The sequence below is a fragment of the Octodon degus genome, unplaced genomic scaffold, assembly GCF_000260255.1.
Source record: "Octodon degus isolate 3935 unplaced genomic scaffold, OctDeg1.0 scaffold00008, whole genome shotgun sequence".
Lineage (NCBI taxonomy): Eukaryota > Metazoa > Chordata > Mammalia > Rodentia > Octodontidae > Octodon > Octodon degus.
In genome coordinates this window covers 14,773,707-14,783,504 of record NW_004524584.1, presented here as the reverse complement: position 1 = coordinate 14,783,504, position 9,798 = coordinate 14,773,707, and the positions used below count along the sequence as shown (strand labels likewise).

At 47.2% G+C, this 9,798-nt stretch overlaps 1 protein-coding gene across 2 annotated transcripts in view; it reads right to left on the bottom strand.

The window, feature by feature from the left end:
• Positions 1-4,718, bottom strand: part of Dag1 (dystroglycan 1) — a 101,321-nt gene extending 96,603 nt beyond the window's left edge. The window contains exon 1 of one of the 2 annotated variants that reach the window (XM_004625097.3): positions 4,417-4,718. The gene's annotated coding sequence lies outside the window, so the exon portion shown is untranslated. The remainder of the gene's footprint in view (positions 1-4,416) is intronic. The other variant, XM_004625099.3, reaches the window with a different exon arrangement.
• Between the last annotated feature and the right edge of the window lie 5,080 nt (positions 4,719-9,798).

Below are 9,798 nucleotides of genomic sequence, written 5' to 3'. Positions count from 1 at the left end.
ATCTCCATCTCTGTCTCTCTGTTTTCTGTCTGTCTCTGTCTCACTCAGGACAGCCCAGAGTCAAGCCTTCCTCACTAGGCCAATGTTACTGTATCTTCCTCTTCTGTCACATCCTGTTCCTTCCATTTGACAGTAGGCCCCTAACATCTACAGAACTCATTCATCTCCAAAGAAGGCTCCACCTCACTGCTGACCACTGTCCTCGTTCAAGTCTACTGTCTCACCATCAGTGATCCATATGCCTACAATCCAGGGCTGCTCCCACACTCACATTGAAGATTCAGTTTTAACATCAAGAGTTAATACCCTGGGGGGCCGGGGAGTGGCTCAGTGGAATAAGCACTTCCCTGGCAAGTGCAAGGGCCTGAGTTCAATCCCCGGTTCCAAAAAAAAAAAAAAAAAAAGAATTAATTCCCTGGGCTGGGGAGATGGCTCAGTAGAAGAAGCACTTCCCTGGCAAAGGCCTGAGTTCAATCTCTGGTTCCGCCAAAACAACACAAAAAATAAAAACAGTTAATACCCTCACAGCTGTATCCTGATACTTCAGAAGGTTCCCTATTCCTGCATAACTCCATCCTCCTCCATGCGGCATTCTAGCCCAAACCCATCCTTCCTTCCAGAATATCCAATAAAGATGCCTAGTGTTCTTCCTCTCACCCTCTGCCTCTGCATATCACTTTTGCTACTAGTGATGACCTCCCTGAGAGAAATCTCACCAATCAAACCACTAACTCGGGGCTGGGGAGATGGCTCAGTGGAATAAGCGCTTCCCTGGCAAGCGCAAAGGCCTGAGTTCAAACCCAGTTCTGCAAAAAAAAAAAAAAATACAAAACACTAACTCTTCCGGAAGGTTCAGTTCAGGGCCACGGAGATGGCTCAGTGGAGTAAGCGCTTATCTGGCAAGCACAAGGGCCTGAGTTCAAAAGCCCGGTTCCGAGAAAAAAAAAAAAAAAAAAGGTTCAGTTCAAATGTAGTCCTTCCCTCAAGTTTGTTCTCCTACTCTGCCCTCAAACCCAGGAGCATTTGACTGCTTCAACATGGTCCCCAGTATGGGGTCTAGAAAAGTTCTGATAAGCCGTAGTTTTGGGGAACAGCTCCTCATACACACAGCCCCAAGATCTTTATGGAACCCCTTACCACCTCTCCATATCTTCCAGTTTTACACCTATCATTAGACATTTGGGGGCTGGGGAAACAGCTCAGTAGAATAAGTGCTTGCCTGGCAAGTGCAGGGGCCTGAGTTCAATCCCCAGTTCTGGAAAAAAAAAAAAAAAAAAAAAAGGCCCTTAGACAGTTGGGCTTGGGGGGGCCCGAGGAGACTGCTCAGTGGAATAAGCACTTCCCTGGCAAGCACAAGGGCCTGAGTTCAATCCCCGGTTCTTCCAAAAAAAAAAAGACAGCTGGGCTTGGGAAGACCAGCTGAGACTATTATTTTCAGTCTGAAGGAACATAAATGCAGATAGGTACAAACAGTTAAATCTTTTAACCTTAGCTGGATATAGTAACACACACCTGTAATCCCCAAACTCAAGGGGCTGAAACAGGAAGATCACAAGTTTGATCCCAGCCTGGGCAACTTAATGCCTTATCAAGACTCTCTCTCAAAATAAAAAAAAATAAAATTAAAAAAACAGAAAAAGAGGCAGGGGTATAACTCAGTGTGAAGGCCCAGGGTTCAATCCTCAGTTCCTCCCCCACAAAAAATGTTTAACTTGGATTCAAACCCTGGCTCCGCCATATGACTATTATATGACCTTGAGTATAATCCCCTTTTTTCCCCCCCAGAACCAGGGATTGAACTCAGGTCCCTGCACTTGCCAGGGAAGCACTTATTCTACTGAGCCATCTCCCCGGCCCCGTACATTCCTTCTTGTGTTACTCAGCTTCCTCAGCCAGTAGAAAGGTGTCCACTGTGCATTAGAATAGTACGAAGTACCAAAAAAGGCCCTCAAAGGCAACTATGGAGGTCCACCATGGCACCAATCTAGAGAGTAGGAGTGGAAGCAGGAGCAGGAAGGTCTGCAATAACTGTAAAGAAAGGACTGAAAATGCATTTATCTGCCTCATCAAGGACAAACATATCTACTCTCAAAAGTTGAGACACCTGCTATGTCCAAAAAGAAATGCAGTGCTCCAGGCTGAAGTAGAAGATAAGTTGTCAACAATCAAATATCTAGACCTTCTCCTTTCCTAGGCCTGAACTCCAGTCTAAGTAGGCGCTAGGGTCCCTCCCAATCATACCATTTTCGATGCTTAACAGACATCAGCAAATTTGTGAGCCACCACATGCAGCATTCAAAAGAGGTTGGGTTTTTGTTGTTGTTTTAGGGGGTGTTTTGGGGGGATGGAATGCAGGGCCTTGCACAAGCTAGGCCAGCATTCTACCAATGCACTGCACCTCCAACCCCAAAAGAGGTTAGAAAAGGTGGTTAAATCCTACCAGGCTTAGGCTTCCAGCCCACACATTCCTCACTAGAGACTCCTCCTTTTCCACTATCTTTATAGTCTCCCTTCTCAGAGAGCTCCTCCTCCCACTTCTTGGAAGACTACAAAGGTCCTGACCCCCTTCCCTCCTGCCATTCCCTAAGTGGCCACAGGCAATATCTTTCTCAGCATAGGTTTGGATTGTGCCACTGTGCTGATTAAAAGCATTCCCAGGTTCCTGCACCCCAGAGTGTGAACTTGGAACTCATGAGCATAAGGAAGGCCCAAAACTCCCACCTGTCAAACTGGAGAACTCCCAGGCACTATTTTAGGTGCCCATGTACATGTGTCCATGTCCAGGCCTTGATGTCCCCCAGCTAATTCCTGCTGGTCTTGAAGGACCCAGTTCAGAAATCCTCTCTCTTCTGGCTAACTTGTAAGCACATTTTGTGGACTACACAGAAACTTTTTTTTTTAAGGTTCACACAGGAACTATTAATCATGGATTCTCTGGTTGCTACTGCCTCCCCTTCAAATGAATTACTTAAGGTCAAAACCAAACCCTTTTTATATAGATCTACAGATTTTAACAAGTAGTGAAACTAAATATTTTCTAAATAAGTGCATTTTGCCAAATCAGTTTTTTTAGAACAGCAAAGACTTGCCCTCTGCTTCTTTGAACAGAAACACACTTTCATGTTCCAAAGAGATGTTTGCTGTCTGCATAATGCAGCTTACTCTTACCTTTATACAGTATCCCTGCCTGGCAAGCACAAGGGCCTCAGTTCAATCCCCAATGGGGGGGGGATACAGTATCCCAAAGGCCTTGAATAGGCTTACATGACACATCTAACTCCCTACTGGAATCTGATTTTTCCAAGAAACAGATACTCAACCTCCTTTAAGCATGTAGACCATAAGCTTCAAATTCTAAAAAAAAAAAGTTCGATTCTCATATACAAACTATGAATTTTTACGCCTCCAAAATGCGTTAAGGTCGAATTCTTTTTTAGAACAAGAACATTCCAGAATTACCTTGTCTCTGAACAACACTAAGCATAACACCACCTGACGAAATTACAATATCCCATCTATACTTTCCAAAACACCTGGAAGCACATCCAACTCTTTATCTAAACTTATGTCCAATAAACACCACCTTCACTTCAAAGAGCCTGGCTTCTGTGCCAAGAACTACTTCTGCTAGCTTATTTAGGGAAACAGCAGGCAGAACTCTTAAGTTAGAACTCTAAACTATAATGGTACTGTCCCAGACTCCTACTAGATCAGTCAAAAACTTCTACATCACCACCATAAAAACTCATTCTAAAGTAACTAAATCTACAAATCTAACATCATCACAAGTTGTAGAGATTAAAAGATGCATTTTAAATCATCAACTTAGTTTGTAAAATTAACTTGGAATTTATGGTAAAAAGGTCTGAGCCTTTACAGCGTTTCCGCTAAGGATATTTTCTAAACATAGGAGTGAACCTAGTCTTCCAAATACCAAGTTTAAAGGTAGTTAAACAGGCTTCCAAAGAAGCTGTGCTAGGAGGGACCCCAAAAGCACGGAGCTGAGCCAGCGCCAGGGGCGGGGCGGCACCCTTCTCAGCCCCAAAAGGGGTTCGACGCCCTGGAGTCTGAATCCAGCTCTACTGGGCCGCAACCCCCGATGGAAGCCTGGAGGCAGCCCGAAGGCCGCACCCGCCAGGGAGGGCGCGCGGGCCAAGCTAAAGCCGGGCCCACCGCCGCTGCGCGAAGTCCGGGCCTCACCCCCGAGCGCTCGAAACCTCAGACCGCAGGACCCAGAACAAGGAATGGCTCCGCTAAGCATCGCCGCCTCCTCAACCGCAAGGACGTCCGCGGCCGTGTCCCCGCCGCGGGCCGAAAGCTAGCAGCAGCAGGTGTTCTGCGAATGGCTCGGCCGGCAGCAGAGGAGACCGGGGCCCAAGCAACCAGGCACAGCGGCGAAGGCGGACCGCCACTCACCAAGCGCGGCGTGCGGGCCGCGACAGGTGTTCACTCTTTCCGGCCCCAGGACGCCGACGACGCCGCTCCCCCGGGAAATCAGCGCGAGGCTACCGCCACTGCCTCCCCCAAAGCCCAGGAGCGCCAGCCGCGCGCCGCAGCCTCCGCGCGAGCACGTACCGAGCGGTGAGAGGGCGCCGAGCGCGAGGGCGGGGCGCGCGGCCGGAGCCTAGCAACCGCCTGACACGCGAGTGCCGTAGCCAATCCCACGGCCAGCTTCGCGCGGCGCCGACCGGTCGTCCGCGCGCCGCCCGCTCCAGCCTGCGTCTGCCGCTCCGCAGCGCGCCGCACCCGCGTTCAGGCCCCGCCCCCGCCCGCACCGCTCTGCTCATTGGCCTGCCATGCCCCCGGAAGGCCACGCCCGTCGTGGAAGCCACGCCCCCGGGCTTGCCTTGGTCTAGCGGGTGACACGCCCCGGTCAGTTCTGCCCCTAGAAACCTTCTAGGGTAGGAGGTGGGAAGGGGTGCTCCACTCAACTTCAAGGCCACGGGCATTAAAGAGTCACCCCAGGGGCTGGGTAGGCAGCTCAGTTGTGGAACGTTTACCTAGCATGCGCGAAGCCCTGAATTCGATCCCCAGCACCGTAGTAATAATAATAATAATAATAATAATCTGAAATAGGCCCTCACAACTGCCCAACCACAACTAGTCACCCGTCAGCTGCCTTCGACCCTCCAAAATTACCTTAAAATCAAGAAGGCTTCCGAATTGCGAAGGACAAAGGCCTTACATGGATAGGGAAACTGATGTCAGGACATGGGGTTAGAGAGCTGGCCCATCTGGAGCCTTGGCTAGTGCAGCCTTAACTCTCCTCCCCTCCCCCGCCCGGAACACTAGACTCTGATGCCTGCTCAGGCCTGTGCCTGAAATAGCTCTGACCCTCTCACTCCCTGTGGCTTGCATTCTTTGGGTGGGGGCTGAAGTAAGGGGTACGGGGGTTGCTGCTACAGTGTGTCCTCACTTAAAATGAAGGGTGCTAAGGTAGCTCTGCCCAGGGATTATCTGGGCACCTAACTACACAGGACCCGGACTTAACTATTACTGAAGCTAATAGTTGGATGTTTCTGGGAATGGAAACCACAGAAAAGCAAATCTTGGACAATTGAAAGGAAGGCCCCACTTTCCAAACACAAAGATTTGTTTGCAACTCCCTGCACTTAAATGAATACTCTCCAAACCCCATTTACAAAGACTAGACCAAGCTGTGTGTGATGATAGCCTCTATAACCCCAGCACTGGGGAGCCTGAGGCAGGAGGATCATGAGTCCAGCCCAGACTACATAATGAGTTCAAGGCCAGGCTGCACTACCTAGTAAGACCTCAAAAAACAGGGAATGTTACACAACACTGACCCTCATGCCTCAGTGGTCTTTGACCAGCCCCTAAAGTCAGATTAGAGCATTATTCTGCAAAGCAAGTAAAAGTAACATACATTTTTCCTCTTTCTGGTTTTAGTTCAGAATTGAGCCAGAGAAAGGAAGCCTTTAAAGCCTCCAGAATGATGATGGCTAATCAGCAAATGCAAGGTTTTATAATTCATGCACATTTACCACCTTGTTCATGTCCTGCATGATGAACTTTAACCTTTGAAAGAGTGAATTTCAAAGACAGGTTTGGTTGGGGCTGGTGAGATGGCTCAGTGGTCTAAAGCACCTACTTAGAACGAGCTTAGCAAAGCACAGGGACCACGGTTCAATCCCCCAGCACCACATGCCAGCCAGCCCCGCCCCCTGGTGGGCTGAGCTGGCCACACACACACACACACACACACACACATAAATAAATAAATAATTAAAAAAAAAAAAAAAGACAGGTTTGGTGATATGTACCTGTAGTTTCAGTTATACAGGAAGCTAAGGCAGGATCTCAGTAGGACCAGCCTGGGCAACATAGCAAGACCACCATCGCAAAACAGAGTAAGTATCACAGGCTGTCCTAAATAGGGAAATCCCCAGCAGGGCTGTGTTCAGGGGACGGGGGTGTTGCTTCTTAGGCCCATATTGAGCTGTGCACTTTAGATATTCTTAGGAGAGTAGTGTGCTGCTTGGCATTAACTGTTATTTTCCACTTGCTCCACAATGTTGTTAAAACTGTATAAAAAGGGGGGGAAAAAAGAAAGAAAGATTACTTCTGTGAATAATTTCCTTTGTCCCAGAGGGATGACCAGAAGAACACATCTTGACACATATTCTCACATCAAATTCTTTATAAGGTTTTTTGTGGTTAATTAGTTTGTTTGGTTAGCTGGTTGGTAAGATAAGCTTTTGGCAGTTAAAAAAGCATGTATATAAATCACTTTATAGGAACTAGTTGATGGGTGTTAAAAGAGTTTAAAATTTTTCTCTGGGCCCGAAAATGTGAATTTGGGTGAAAATATATTTATATATATTTGTAGTTCCCCTGAAATTATATTTAAAAATTGCTTTTTGGTTGCTAAAAAGAACAGGAAAGCCAGGTGTGGTGGTACAAGCCTAGAATCCAAGCCCTTGGGAGGCTGAGGCAGGAGAACGGCCATAAGTTTGAGGCCAGCCTGGCCTACAGAGTGAGTTCAAGGCCAGCCTGAACTACATAATAAAACCTTGTCTTTTTTTTTTTTTTTTTTTAGAACGGGGGCTTGAACTCAGGCTCTTGTGCTTGCCAGGGAAGCACTTATTCTATTGAGCCATCTCCCCAGCCCAGAGACCCCGTCTTAAAAAAATAAAAAAATAAATGGAGGGGCTGGTGAGATGGCTCAGTGGTCTAAAGCACCTACTTGGAACAAGCTTAGCAAAGCACAGGGACCGCGGTTCAATCCCCCAGCACCACATGCCAGCCAGCCCTGCCCCCTGGTGGGCTGAGCTGGACACACACACACACACACACACACACACACATAAATAAATATATAATTTTTTAAAAAATAAAATAAAATAAATAAATGGAAGGAGAGAGAGGGGAAGAGATATATTTGCTTTGTTTTTATCAGTGCTGGGATGGAGCCCAGTGCCTTCATATCCATCTACATTCTTGGCCCCTGTTTTATTTTTTGAGATAGGGTCTTACTAGGCTAGGCTTGAACTTAAAATCCTCCTGCCTCAGTCTCCCAGAGTACTAGGATTTCAGGTAGTACCCCTATGTTTGACCTTTCTGCTGCTTTAAAAGGCTAAGAAAACAAAAGGTTATTTTGGCTTCTAAATAAAATGTATTGGGGCTGGTGAGATGGCTCAGTGGTCTAAAGCACCTACTTGGAACAAGCTCAGCAAAGCACAGGGACCGCGGTTCAATCCCCCAGCACCACATGCCAGCCAGCCCCGCCCCCTGGTGGGCTGAGCTGGCCGCGCGCACACACACACACACACACACACACACACACAAATAAATAAAATTTAATAAATAAATAAATAAAATGTATTATCTCATTCATTCCTTTGGTTCAGAGAGTCTAAAACCCATCCCTAAAGACACCAGGCGCTGCTTTGCAACCCTTGGTTCTGTTGGTATTTCAGTGTCTATATCTGTTTTCCCAAAATGAAAGGCAATTCAAGGTCAACCTGAACTGCTTAATGAGCCCCTGTCTCAAAAAGACAAGGGCAGAGGAGATAGCTTAGCAGCTTAAGCACCTGCCCAAGCACAAGGTCCAGAGTTTGATCCCTGGTACCACAAAAAAAAAGAGAGAAAGAGAGAAAAGAAAAAGAAAAACAAATGAAAGGCAGAAGTGAGTGCAGCCTTCAAGAGACATCGCTCAGGTCCCACCATTTGCCAAGAAGCAGCAAGCCACCCTTTAAACCACATTAAATATCCACAAGTGCCTTTTGATATTTTTGGTTGTTTGTTATTTTAGTTTTTTGAGGTTTATTTGGTTTGTGGGGTATTGATCTTTTCTTTCTTCTTGGTTTTGGTTTGTTTGTTTGTCTGACACAGGGTCTCACTATATTCTTCAGGATGACTTTGAATTCATGATGTGGGCCAGGCTGACCTCAAACTCAAATTGATCCTCCTGCCTCAGCCTTGTAAGTGCTAGGATCGCAGGCATGTACCACAAGGCCAGACTTTGGTATTGATCTTGTTAAATGAGGCATTAGATCTCATTCTGTCCTCAAAGTCCAAGTCCAAGCACCACCAGAAAAAGGAAAGGTTCCACCTTAACTAGCCACAGCCCAAGAATGAAGTAGGCCCTTCCCAGTCCTGGGATCAGAGAGACTGAACCAGAACTTGCCTAAAATCCTTGCATCCAAATCCTTTCCAGTCCCTATCTCCCCAAGTTTGAGCATCAGTTGAAAGTGGTAGGGTAGGGCCGGGGAGATGGCTCAGTGGAATAAGCACTTCCCTGGCAAGCACAAGGGTCTGAGTAGTTCAATCCCCAAGTTCAAAAAAAAAGGGCTGGTGAGATGGCTCAGTGGTCTAAAGCACCTACTTAGAACAAGCTTAGCAAAGCACTGGGACCACGGTTCAATCCGCCAGCACCACATGCCAGCCAGCCCCGCCCCCTGGTGGGCTGAGCTGGACACACACACACACACACACACACACATACACACACAAATAAATAAATGAAATTTTAAAAAAAGAAGAAGAAAAGAAAAAGAAAAAAGAAAGTGGTAGGGTACCACCTTGCTCTTCTGCCTCTCCCCAGTTCTCTAACCTTGAATGTTCCCCACCACCAACACCACAGTAACCCTAGGCACTGGGCCCCATTGACACTCCTTCTTCTTCTTCTTCTTCTTCTTCTTCTTCTTCTTCTTCTTCTTCTTCTTCTTCTTCTTCTTCTTCTTCTTCGTACTTGTTAATCCATTATGATTTATTTGCTGTACAGCAGTAAATCCTCCTCCCCATCTTTCTTCTTTTTGACCTAAAATTCAAGTTCCCAAAACTCCATGTTTCTTTAGAAGACAAGAAGCATGGCTGGCCAAAGCTGAACCAGCCTCTTGGGATCCAACATGTTTCCACTGGAACCCGTGCCAAAGTACAGAGGAACATGAGCAGGTTCTCTAGGTTGGTGGTGGCTCTACAGTTAAGGCCCAAACTCTGCCTTTAGGTCTTAGGCCCTGACGGGAACTGTACAGCCTACACTAGAGCTCAGCATAAGGCCACCAGTGATTCACCCTGGGAACTCTAGGCCTAGGGAATCCCAGTCCTGACTTGGCACTAACTGTCAGTGAGATCCAGGGCCAAGAGTAAGGCCCACGTCACTCTCAGGAACACCCCTCAGAAGCTCATGTGTTATGGTCTTGAGGAGAGTTGATGACCAGGCTGAGAATGAGACATTTAGGCCTAAAAGTCTGCCCTTAGCTCTACCTAGAGTGTCCTCTGCTTAGACCCTCAGCCTGATGTTCCTGAGAGATTGTCTGGTAAGGTTTGTTTCCT